General features: G+C 40.5%; 2 long non-coding RNA genes across 6 annotated transcripts in view; one reads left to right on the top strand and one right to left on the bottom strand.

The window, feature by feature from the left end:
* Positions 1 to 13,276, top strand: part of LOC308485905 — a 148,496-nt gene that overhangs the window by 119,958 nt on the left and 15,262 nt on the right. For 3 of the 5 annotated variants that reach the window (XR_013990842.1, XR_013990844.1, XR_013990845.1), the window contains exons 3-4: positions 2,126 to 2,223; positions 5,393 to 5,794. This is a non-coding gene — a long non-coding RNA (uncharacterized lncRNA). Of the gene's footprint in view, positions 1 to 2,125; positions 2,224 to 5,392; positions 5,795 to 10,180; positions 10,274 to 13,276 lie in introns of all 5 variants that reach the window. The other 2 variants (XR_013990846.1, XR_013990843.1) reach the window with 2 other exon arrangements.
* LOC308485903 overlaps positions 3,933 to 13,276 on the bottom strand; it is a 133,243-nt gene continuing 123,899 nt past the window's right edge. Inside the window, exons 4-6 of the long non-coding RNA XR_013990839.1 lie at positions 10,914 to 11,106; positions 5,465 to 5,677; positions 3,933 to 4,678 (exon numbers count right to left, since the gene is read on the bottom strand). This is a non-coding gene — a long non-coding RNA (uncharacterized lncRNA). The remainder of the gene's footprint in view (positions 4,679 to 5,464; positions 5,678 to 10,913; positions 11,107 to 13,276) is intronic.

The following is a 13,276-nucleotide window of genomic DNA, read 5'->3' as shown; positions in this document are numbered from 1 at the left end:
GTTCTGACAGTAGACCAGCTTTCCTTTTTCTTCTCTAACTTTGTTCTCATCTTTTGTAGTATGGGAACACATAATCTCAACACAGAAGGGGCAGTGTTGAGGGATAAGAGTGGAGTTTAAAGAAACTGGGGAGGTCACTGAATGAGAACCAGCTTCTTACAAAGTGTGGTCCACCTTTCGAAGAATGAAAAGGGGGGGAAGTTCAAAAGAATGCAGATGCTTATCTATATATCAGTTTTTCAAGCTGATTAGCAGATTACAGGCAGAGTACAATTTTAACATCCTCAATCCTGCTTAAAACACTCTCCCCCGCCCTTAAACTTTGTGTTTTGCTCTTAATCCACTGAGACTGTTTTAAGGGACAAAGCAAATACTTCTTGAACTCAATTGTGGGACCCCCATTGACTTCTATGGATGTGGTGTCAGTCTCGAAGCACATTGCTGTGTTCAGTGTCATCATAAAGGTTCTTAAAATAAACTGCAGCAGAGACAACTTTATTTCATAGTTGCATTGCAGTTTTTATATATAGAGAGATTGTTTAAATCATAGATTGTTGGTTAGCCATTGCAACATAAAAACAAGGTAAAAGAAGCATTATGTGTGAAGTGATAAAAACTTCAGTTTCTGGGGCCTGGTATCTGACAGCTCATTCACATATATGAAATTTACCATTTGGTGCTGCAGTCAGTAAGCGATGAACACATATGTGTTCATCAGCCTAGAGCTGAATCCAGACCATTCCAAAAAGCACATGGAATTCGGGATGGGGTGAAAACTCAGATTGGGGAAGGTACGGTAATCAATATGTGATGCGCTGTTTAAAAATAATTATGCAGTCATTTTGGGACAATCTAGACCTCTGCTGGGTCAATCCTTTAAATGGGCTGCAAATGCTGTCATCTTACTTGCTAGCTTTCCCTTCTGCCTTCATATGCAGCACCTCAAAACACTTTTCAAAAGGCAGCTTCACACAGAGCGTTCAGCTGGAACACTTGCAAAGGCTCAACTGCTTTCAGGGCGAGCAGTGCAATTCTAGTACATCCCTAGTTTGATGGCTTGAGGGTTCCAGGATTTGCATTCACTCTACCCATATCCCAGGACAGGTCATTCATAAGGTTGCCCAAGACAGTTTTGATCCCAACATTGTATCGTAAGCTAAACTGATAAAGAACCAGATAATCAGTTTTTCTCCATGTGGATTATCAGACCAGATTCCTCCTTTATGTTACAGTAAAATAAACCTATCACATGAGAGGGGGAAAGGTGTATGACTATTACAGTTAATATAAAGGATGAATTGTATTATAACACAATAAATTCTAATAAAGTGCAGTCATAAAATTTTATTGTACATGACATCAGATAGCTCATAAAATTTAAACCCATACATAGCAGATAATGGTTGCATTCCTTTTTGTTTAATTTGGCTTGAGTCAGTATGATAATACTTAATTGCTTGACTATTAAATTCTTTGTTAGGAAATGAGACAATTTTTGTCATGGGAATAGAAGTGAAACACCTAGTTGTGAATGGTGGATATTGCTGAAATCCATTAGGGGGTGCCAGCATTATGATGATAATTTCAGCGCCCTTCATTCCTGTGTTGAACAACACAGAAACAAGGAGTGGGGACCTCACTGGTTCTCCTACACCTGGCACTGAACACACTTCCCTTGACATTTGCAAGTATATCACATGGGAGCGTTCTGGCTGACCACACAGTGTTGAAGATTCTGGGGCAATCTTCACATACACAGGTGTGTGCCTTCATATGTGTGAAGGCACATACCTCCCGCTCCCCATTACAGACATTAGCAAGTGTGCAACATAAGGGGTTGGGCTGTTTGGTACAGCCCTGCTCCTTGCTTAGGTGTTACTCAACACAGGAACAAAGAACACCCAGATAGGGTTCCTTTGGTTTGGACCCTCAAGGCCAGACTACTATAAAGGTCTGCCATGGAATGCAGTTGCATTGAGGTTTTTAGGGAGGTTAGATGGAGCAGTACTGCCAGTTGCTTTGCTGTGACAGCAAGTAATGTTTGGACAATTTCTTATTATATTCTCTATCAGGCATTCAGCAATATCTATGGCAATAATGTTTTCTTACATTTCTTTTCATTAAGGGAGCAACTGAGAGAATACTAAGAACTGCTCAAGCAGAGAGAAAAAATAGAGGAGATGGAAGAGCAGAGAAATGATGAAGAAAACAGAATTCAAAACGGTAAATAAATTTATATTATATTGCCCTTTGAAACTCTCATACCCACTACAGCCAGTGTAATCCACCATTGCCAGCCAGAGGGTTTAAACATTCTCAGTGTCCATGTGAAGAAACACATATATAGTGAATTGAAAGCATACATTAATGTACAGAACAATTTTTTTATTCCTTCCAAATACTGATATGTGATTCTAGGTGAGATTAGAATCTGTACCAGGACACATTCCTGGCCTACCTGCTCCTGGGATTAAATACATCCTGTTTCTGCAGTTAGAAAGCAGCTCTGGAAAAAAACACACGATACTGGCATTCATGACTTCTGAAACACAAAACAGCTCAGACACAGAGGAAATGGGATACTCAGTCTTCCGCTCTTTCAGTGTCAGGGAAAATGTAAGTTAAATATTACAAATCTTTTTTGACAGAATAATCCTTTTAAAAGAACTTCTTTTCTTTCTTTTTTGGGTGAAGTTGTCCGAGTTGCATTATTTTTTAACAGGAGATACTAGTTTTTGGAACATTTCAGATAAACATATGGATGGAAAACAGTTATTCGTTGTTCTTCACTTGGTAGTCAGCTGTGCTTACCTCTAATAGTTTAATGTAGGATCATTTTCATGCTGTGCAGAGTGCTCTAGAGGATTCCAAAGGAAAGGAAATTCAGCCAGTAAGTTAATAAGGCAACCTGTATTTTAGATCTTTAATGGAGCACACTAGCAGCGGTGAGAGGAGATATGATAGTCATCTTCAAATATTGAAAGGGCTGTCACATGGAAGATGGCGCAAGCATGTTTTCTCCTGCCTCAGAGGGTAGGACCTGAACTAGTGGATTCAAGTTACAAGAAAGGAGATTCCAACTCAACATCAGAAAAAACTTTCTGACAGTAAGAGCTGTTTGACAGTGGAATGGAGTCCCTCGGAAGGTGGTGGACTCTCCTTCACTGGAGATTTTTAAGCAGAGGTTGGATGGCCATCTGTCATGGATGCTTTAGTTGAGATTCCTGCATTGCAGGGGGTTGGACTAAATGATCCTCAGGGTCCCTTCCAACTCTACAATTCTATGATTCTAAAAGAGCAGGAGACCTTAGTGTATGTGAAATAATCTGCTCTGTTGTTTCTAAAAGACAGTTTCCTTCCCAGACTCTTTGTGTGGCTGTTCCATTGGGCTTCTTGCCTTTTCCAAAGAACACCAACGCTTTGGCTGTGTACACATTACCATATACTTTTGTTCCAGCGTGTTTCCATTACTGCTGTCTGAAGTCGTGTACATGTGACAACAGCTACAATCCATATCCACCCTAGTTTCTTGAGAAGTACTGGACTGAGAGACATGAAAGTAAGGTTGGCGAGTTTGTGGTTAGAAATACTCCTGTTTGATTCATTTCCCCTCAGACCAATTTCCATCTGATTTGAAAACATAAGTTCAATTTGCAGTTGAGGTGAGGTGTGTACATTTGAGACAGCTGTTGCACACATCTAGATGGCAGCATGTGCACAGATGGCAGCTTCATGTATAGGAGTGGGGTATGCAGCCATAAGGAAACCAAACATATAATACACATCAGGTGATGACATCCACACTCCGTCTCCTGTATGCACCTCAACATGCAAATGCAACTTGAAATTCATTGAGGGGAAGCAACCTCACTGTGTTTTGAAGCTGCTAATGTGTACATAGCTTTAGAAGCTTAATCTTGTCTCCTCCTCAGGTTCTTGTACACTTCCTTCCAAAACAAGATTTCACTCCAGAGTATCCAAAAAGCTCACCTTATTCTTTGTCCTACAATATCTTGGGTTCCTCTTCATACAAGCTAATGTACTAATACCTTGATTTTTAAAGTACACAGCTTCCAAGTATGTAGAAATGTTGTTGCAGCTAAACCTTCTATATTCTTTAACTTTTTTTTTTGTTAAAAAAGCCACATTATGCTTTTCAGGTCCATTTCTCCCAGCCCTAGAAGTCCATGCAAGCTTCCTTGAATAAATCAAGTTGATGTTTCTTGAACGTAAGGTAGTGCAGCACAGGGCAAAGCAGAGGGTGGGACTGTTGGCTTATGTTTAAGGACATGATTAATTTACTCAACTTTTGCATGCTTGTTAATGCAGAAATTAGTATTTTATGAGGAAAGAGATCTCCCCTTTAAATAATGCAACCTTTATTAACTTCATATTTTATACACACACATCTTTCATTGCTGACAGAATCTGGAAAAGTTCTTGCGGAGAATAAATTCTCCTATAAAATGTTTTAGTGGGCCCCTTCGGGTAGGATGTTGTGAGGCAGACTGATTGCTTAAGCCCCAGAAACAGTAGTCATCGTTGTGTAAGTTGGTGACCCTGGGAAAAAGAATAAGGGAGCGGAGGCCATTGGTGTGTTTTTTTTACGTTGGTGTGGCTGCTCGTAGGCCGTTTGATCTGTGCTTAGACGAGACAGTCCTCCAATTTAGGTTCTGTCCTGCAGGGATGACAAAGATATTTTTGGAACACTAGGTCATTATATAACTGACCCAGACATTATCTGAACCTAGCTTGTCCAAAGGTAGACAAAGGCGAGGTGCCCAAAGCCAACTAAATGGCCCTGGAAAGCTGCTTAAATGTGCCTTATCTCAGACATGGTAATTGGCTTTCTACTGGTGGCGAGTACAGTTCTGTTAAAGGCGGGCCTGAGGGAACCACTCTTTTTTGGACTGTAGTTTATTATTAGGTGAGGAAATTACTGGACACCTCCAGCTGTCATTAATCAGCCACGGAGCCTGACTGGAGCCAAGCAAGAGGCCTGTGGGTGTATTCCGCTGCATGGTAGGGAAATACAACGAGACAGAGACAAATGCTTTTCAGCCTAGCAGCACTAAACTCTGCCCTTTCACAGACCTTAACATGCATGTTCAAATTGATTTAGTCTGTTTACCCCCTCAGCTTTGGCATCCATTTCCCTTTAAGACTGACAGCTTTATGTGTCGCTACCATGTTATTATGTGTTGCCGTTCTACCAGTAGCTATAGAGTTTCGGACAAGTGTAAGGAAAATATATTTACTTCCAGACACAGAGGAGGACTTGGTAGTTCTGACAGTGCAGCTAGGAAAGCAGAGTCAATTAATTACTTTAAAAAGAAAAAAATGCAGCATGTGTTTCCTCCTTTTATTTTCTACTTTCTCCTTACTTTTCTAGCCCATTCCAATTCATGTTAAAGAAAAAAAGAGAGAGAGAGAGAGGTCGGGGGGAAGCCTTAAATAAACTTACGTGATTGAGAAACACATCTGTCAGGTGATGTAAGTGTCTGGCTTATAATTCTTCCTCTTTGGTTTACAAACAAGAAATTTCTTCATGGCTGTGGAATGCCGACTTAAAGTCTGCTATAGGTGTGTGCCTCTCAAGCAAAAAATGAACACAAGTAGCAAATCACAGGGTTGACTTGGCTTGTAAACACCTTTTAACTGTATTTTCTCTTCTCTGCTGTAGGGACAGAATATACATGGAATGTGAATGGAAACTGAATGTGGCTATTTAAACACGATCTACCTAACGAAACATGAGCCAAACAGCCCTCTCTGTTTTCCCACTGCCAGTTAGGTGAGTCCTGTTCTCCTTTGCAGGTGTTCTCTTTGCCTTTGGGTAGCAGCCCTTCAAAAGTGACAGGTTCTGTGAAATTACTACAGTTACAAACCCCTCCAACCACTGATTTGATCTGTGGTTGGGTCGTCAGCAGGATGAGAAACTGAGGAAACTGTGAGTAGTTTCACATGAAGAGCTACAATATCTAAAGTCACAGAAGGGCAACTATGAGAGTGTGTTGACATACCATACAGTGAGATTGTGGCTCACCTCACAGGAGCACATAGTTAACAACTTGACAACAACTGCACACTGAAATACCATTGCCCCTGAAACCCTCACTGTCAGGATTCTTCATTCCTGACCTGTGCTGCCTTATACTACCATTTATGTCTAGTGTGAAATTTCTCTTGGCTGTAGAGGTGCCTTGGAATGAAAGGTATACATTAAATGTACCACTACTATTTTTATTTATTCAGCTCTTCTGGGTGTATTGACTTCTCCATGTTTTTATGAGTTGCCTGAGGCAGCTTTTGCTAAAGGTGTTGATAAAACCTTTTCAGGTGAAATGGTGGACAGCTGGACCATATGTTACCCCCCCCCCCAATTTTCCCCCAGCTAAAGATTGTTAAATAATAACTTGAGGGTATTTTCTCCTAATGAGCAATAACCATATCCTAGGCTAAATAAACTACAGGCCACAGGCCTAGGTGTTTATTAGCCAAGGATATGGTCAGTAACTTATTTTGCTAGAAGCATCCTCTAGCTCTTATTTAAGGCTGATGCAAAGGTTACTTGGGCTGAAATGAAGTGAGTAGGATGAAGAAACTGTGTTTGTGTTTATTTTACTGAATGTACCTGCATGGCAGGCAAGGCCTGAAGCGATGAATATAACAAGGATCAGAATCTTGAAATTAACAGCCTGCTTTACTCAAGTTATAAAAGCAAATTAATTAAATATTTTCATGGCTGCTAGGAAAGCACTCAACGGTTTAGTCCCATAGAGAGAAATGAGATTGTGTAGAAATAGTCACAATGGGGCAACAGTGTCAATTCAGGGTTATTATGGGTTATAGCAACAGCCTTATACTGAGTCAAATCATTGGTTCATCAGCATTATTTTAACAGATAAAAATACCGTACGCTCTTCAAGGTTTTAGACAGCGGTGCCTGGAGATGCTAGGCATTGAACTCACCGCTACAACCCTTCTCTTGTGTTTCTTGTTATGGAATGATTCCCAGAGTCTTTATACAGGGAGTAAGTGTTTTATTTTCAAAAAGAGAGGTGCTGGGACTCTAAGGCAGGAGTTGCCAATGTTTCTGGACCACTGGGTACATTTGTAATCCTCAGAAAGTGTTGTGAACGCCAGTCACAAAATGAGTGCTCTCTGTGTGTGAGTGGGAGATTAATATTACACAAAATGACTGTTGTGGGGGCATAACACAAAAAAAGGCTGTCACATCTAGAAGAGCAGAAAAAGAGGCAGGACCACAAAAATGTGTAGGCAAATCTCATATCAGCCCCCCAAACATCTATGGGAATAAAAAGGCACATTTTTCATTCACAATGAGAAGCAGTTTGCACATCTCCTTTGTTCAGAATGGGTCAGTGTCCAATTGTAGTATCCAATGAAATGTGGCCCTGGCTTATGGGGCATGTTCAGTGTACAAGCTGAGCTCAGTGCAAACCAGAACTGAGCAGGTAGATCAAACTTAGTGGGCAAGGCCACAAATAGATATAATGAAGATAGGAGTTAATGAGAAGGTTGAATGAGGGTCTGCATTATCATTTGCAGTTCTTGATGTCAGTAATAAGGGACTGGAAAAGGGTTGTCAGTTGTCTTGGTAACAAAATTAAAAAGATGCAATATTATTTTGTTTTACAACTGTTTATAGTTTAGTTTAGTTTTGCATTGTAATTCTAATTGGCTATCATTTTTGAAACAATTTACACTGATATAGACACAAGCTGAATGAGCCAAAAAGATTTAGGCAAATTCAGTTCTTATAGAATCTTGATGCTTAGCAGGAATAGCCTTATTTGAAAAGCTAGTAGATAATGAGGTCCAAACTACAGCACACCATTGTTACTAAAGCATAATAAGACTAGTGTAAAATCTCCCAACATGTGTGTCTGTGTTGCACATAAAATTCCTGGACATGGAAATGTCAAGAAATCAGTTTCTTAAACTAAGACATTGCCGTTGAAAATTGATATGGGCATAGTCTTAGCAAAGCATTTTCATAGTTTATTAGTTCCAGTGAGTTTGACCATCTATCAAATGAATGTACCTGATACAAATATATATGGCATTGACTAATTGGCATGCTGACAGTTGGCCTAAGTTAGATATATGATGTTGTGCCGCTGAGGTTGGTAGAAAAACAAAAATACAAAAAGGTAGCTATGCTATGCCTACAATTAGCAGTGTAAACATCTTAATAGGCATCGAGGACACAAACAGATGTTCTAATAGCGTGTCTGTGAGAAACTGATCTGTACTACTTCCACTCTAGCTTGACCTCTCAAAGTTTCAGTCCCACTGGGAATTTCAGTGATTTATTAATTTGGGCACAATGAATGCCATAGAGACAAGCAGTCGTTTTTAAGGAGTGCGGAAACAGTGTGTGTTTGTGTGTTATTTCATAGGCGTTTTTCTCCCTGAGAAGCACCCTTTTGTATTTTTTGCACCCTTTTGTATGGGTGCAAAGGCAGAACAATATTCACAAGGGTGTAGGTGTTCAGAGAAGAGCAAATGTTTCCCCATTGCTAAGGTGACAAACAGGTCAATGGTTCCAATTTGAATTTGACAATCTGGTTTAGAATGTGGATGGAGATATGCGATGTACAGCTGAAAACATACCCTACCTTGCCCCAACTGCTCATGTGTAACTAACTATACACAACCATAACTGGATCAGAGTGAAAATTTCATTGTAGAGTGGTGGCAGGAAATTAAGTCGGTAGTGCAGTATTTTAAGTCATTGCTTGGGCAATGACAATTAATTCTTTTTTCCCTATTCAGAATGAAGGCAGTGGTAATCCCTTATTCACCCTCAGATGCATTGTAAAAAAATTGATGAAAACCCTCAAAGATAGAGGGATTTTGCAGCGGAATTTTCGTGTCTCTCAACTGCATACTTTTTGCATAAAATCTCAAATATCTTTATAATTCTGCACAACTCTGGTTGCAATAGGGGAAGTGGAGCCCAGACCAGTATGCAATTAATCTGTGATAAAACAGAATCTAATCTCAAAATTAATCAAAATGGATTGCTGCAGCATCATTCTACTACATTCCTAGAGCAAGGGGAGGAAAGATTGATTATTCAGAGGATGTGGGAATACTGGGAAACAAAGAGTGAGACAAAGAGTGAGAGAGCGAGAAAGAGCCATAGTTGGGCATAGTTTGGCCATAGAGAGCCAGTGTGGTGTAGTGGTTAAGAGCGGTAGTCTCGTAATCTGGGGAACCGGGTTCGCGTCTCCACTCCTCCACATGCAGCTGCTGGGTGACCTTGGGCTAGTCACACTTCTTTGAAGTTTCTCAGCCCCACTCACCTCACAGAGTGTTTGTTGTGGGGGAGGAAGGGAAAGGAGAATGTTAGCTGCTTTGAGACTCCTGAAGGGGGAGTGAAAGGCGGGATATCAAATCCAAACAACTACTATTCTTCTTCTTCTTCTTCTTCTAGTTTGTGGGAAGCAAGCCTGAATTTGAGATTAAGAAAAGTTTATTTTGGGTCAAAGAATCCCCTGTAAATAATTTTCTTTGTATTGTTAATTGGGGGGCAGGGCGGAAATGCTTTCTGGAAATTCATTATAATTGCATATTTATTCAAAAGCACTTTTGTAATGCTAGTCCATCAAGAAAGTGTTTCAAAACCAAGACCCAATTTCCAAAGCTAATGCATACTTAATATTTTCTGAAAGATGTACCAACATTTCAGTGAGAAGGGGTTGTTTTGCTGTATCTTGAATCCTAATGAGAAGTAAATGTTAAACTTAATTGTTTCTCCAAAGCTGCTTAATAAAATGATCCTGATATGTGCTCTTGTTTTCTTCAACATGAGAAAGCTGAGTGGTACAAGATCTTGATCAGTTACATGTCAAATTATATGTCCTTTCTCTTTTATAAGAACTTCTTAATATTATTTGCCTAGAATAAATGCAGCCTTGACTTCGCAAACAGTGCTGCATATAATCAGTATGACTCACAACAGCAATACTGACATACTCTAAAATGAGCAAGTACATAAATCAGAATTGCTATCTCTGCCCCACTCCACTGCCCCGCTGACAGGATTTGTGTACATCTACTAGCTTCTTAGAAGGCACAAAGTCAATGGATAGACCCATCTTCATTGTTCACTATGCTGTGAAAGCAGTACTTGTTGATTTCTTGCCAGGTATGTAGCTGTTAAAAGCTCAGGAACCCTATCAAGAGGAAAAGGTGGATGGACACAGTGGTAGCAGGAGAACACTTTCCGTATCTTTTCCTGGTGAGCTGATCATAATTCACCTAAAATTTTTGTAGTCCTCATTTTGAGAATGGAAAACTGCAAAGGAGAGGAGGGAAGTGAGGGATGAAAGAGATAATAATAATAATAATAATAATAATAATAATAATAATAATTTATTATTTATACCTCGTCCATCTGGGCGGCTCCCAATCGAGTGTTAAAAACTATACAGATAAGAGTAGTTAACAAGAGGTTAACCGTCTACAGTAGCTATTCAGGTCTCACCATGCTTCTAATGCCACAGATCAATATGGTAGAGGAAACAAGTTTGTAAATATCTGTGAGAAAAACTGTAGTACTGTAGGTCCACTAGCAACTGGGCACTTGTGGCCCAAAGGTTTCATTTGTTGTTTCAAATAGCACATCTGGATGGCATCAAGGATCATTTCCACATGCAGCCAGATGTTATTATCGCTTGCCAAAAATAAAAAAATTCCATTGGGGTCAATGGAGGTAATAGCTTGCAAACGGACCATATCTAGGCTAGGAGCCAAGCTGGCATTCATTTTATGAATGTTTTTGCAAACTTTTTTGTCCTCCAGAAGAGGATGTGGAATCAACAACAATGTGTCAATCATTCTAGTTGCTTGCACATGGAATAACAGGTTGTAGGACATACCTGAAATAGGTAAACTTGGTCGGACTGGGAAGATTATTGCTCATCTCTCCTCTAAACAACACTTGCCAGTTCCATTTATTTATATTGCCGACTTAAGCAAACGTTCACTGCTCTTCCATTAGTAGCAATAGGACTTGATTTTGACTGGATTATGCTCACAATATTAGTCGGTGAAACCACGATCCTTGCGTATCTGAAACAGAGTGATGCATTACAGACTTTAAAACAGGGCTGAGACATCTGAAGAAGGCAGCATTCCCTTCTCATGGGTGGGGCGGAGGTAAAATAAATGGAGCAATAAGTGTAGCTCAAGTTATACAGACACCCCTTTCTAGTTCTTATGAGTCATGATCAGGGGTCAATGACACATTCCAGGCAGGCAAAAACACTCAAAAGAGGGTGTGAAGCAAGGCTAGTCAGGGGGTCTCCCAAGGAGCCCTCCGGGCCTCAGATTCCCCACTCCTGCCTTAAAACATGTATGGTGGGTGCCATGCTAATATGTGACAAGGGTGATAGGCTTATATGGTGGCACTTAGGGTCACCTCTGGAATGATGCTTCCTTTCTGTTCATCTGATAAATTGGCAAGAATCCATGTTGTGCCTTCACAGAGCTGTTATGAAGGACATTCTTTTCCATGGCTGGCTGGACTGCAGCAGGCTTTAGGCTAGAATTAGAATGACTATTCCAGTATTTTCACATACCAGCACTAGTATGAAAGTAGTGGGGGCATAACATGCCTCTACTCCTGTGTTTGCAAAGCAAAATAATAGAAAACAACCCTGGTCTGCTGGTAAAAAATTGATACGGAATATTTGCTTATGCCAACAATTTTAAGTTTATAGCCTGGAAGAGGCACCCAGATAATGTTAGCCTTAATTGCTGTTTTCTTCTGAACATGGGAGTAGTCCAAAGGCCGTGAATGGAAATTAAAGAAAAATTAAAAACAGATGGCAGAAAGCACTCTGAGAAACTGAAACACAGGCAGTACTATGCTCAATTTAGCAGAAAGGGAGAGGGGTGTCTCTGGAGTTACTATGTCCCCTTCTCCTTGCATAATATATCTTCTCAGGCTGAAGTGCACAATAGACTGTTTCTCTGAAATGTCCCACACAATTCAGATAGCAGCTATTGGGTCAGATTGCTTTTATTTTCAGTCTTGGTTTTGGGAGCCAGAGTGAGCAAAATCTTGGCTTTAAATTACTTGATTTTCCCAAGAAGAAACCCTATGTGTTTGGCAAAGCTGAGTGGGACAGAGGAGTGGGTCATACATATCGCTTTCAGGGGAATCTTACAGAGAGGATTTCTGGAGTTGCCTCACCTGCCATAGCTCACAATCCTCTGTGACACTTGCGGATTAACAGAGGCTGGCCCAGTAGGGCAAATGGAGCACTGGCCCATGGCCTTAGTCTGCCCTCAGCCAGCTCCCCATCTGCAGACAGCCAATAAGGAGCTGGCTCTGCCTGTCAATGGCTCTGGCTAGGGAAGTGGAATAATTGGATTCAGTCCGTATTTAAAGGCGAACCTACCGCTTTGCACTTTGTGAAACATAACACGAACTGAAGCACAGTTCTCCTGCCAAGAAGCGGGTGAAAAAGAGAAAGTGTGCATAAAAATGCACATGCTAGTGAAAATAATACATTGTGGTTTAATATCGGGGGGAAAGGATGTTCCTTTAAGCTGATGTGTTAGGTGGGAGAATGTTGTCTGGATGAGGAAGAGCAGCAGCCTGACAACCACTGTGCCCTTGCTGCGCATAACTGCATCTAGAAAAGCCTTTGATATGGCTCTGTGGGACAGTGCGATACTGCTTGAGCGGTTGGTGGTCAGGTGTAGGGAGTGAGGGGTTCAGACTATGATCCTAAACACCCAGGTTTTTTGCTTCCAAATAAATACGTTTAGTGCTGAGTTAACAATACCGTTCTTGAAATACAAACTCTCTCCCACCCCCATACCTTCTGTCAAGAAGAGCAGTCATTAGAAAAAAGTCACAATTCAGAGAGCAGCCTCAAAGTCATTATATTGTTAGTAAAATCTGTTGAGTAGGTGGCAAATCATGTTTTGTTCAAAATTTCTGCCTTTCTGTGAGAATTAGGAACCTGGAGATGGTGAGCAAGGGGAAGTAAAGGCTGGAATAAAACTTCAATTCTTGGAGATGTTTCAACAAAGAAATATTTCTGCTTCTCCCTCACACTCCTCAAAATCTTAAAAGAAGGGCTAGCCCTGGAATGTGCTAGTCTAGATAACAGTAACCTCTGCATCTACATTTCATAATCTTTTTCTTCCGGTCAACCAGCTGTGATTCCTCAAACCAGATAAAACAGAATCTGGTGAACTTCAGTTTATGTTTACTCACACCAATGGA

The sequence above is a fragment of the Podarcis pityusensis genome (assembly GCF_964106645.2).
Source record: "Podarcis pityusensis genome assembly, chromosome: 9".
Classification (NCBI taxonomy): Eukaryota; Metazoa; Chordata; class Lepidosauria; order Squamata; family Lacertidae; genus Podarcis; species Podarcis pityusensis.
The sequence above is the reverse complement of the archived record's forward strand: the minus strand, read 5'-3'. Positions and strand labels throughout refer to the sequence as shown.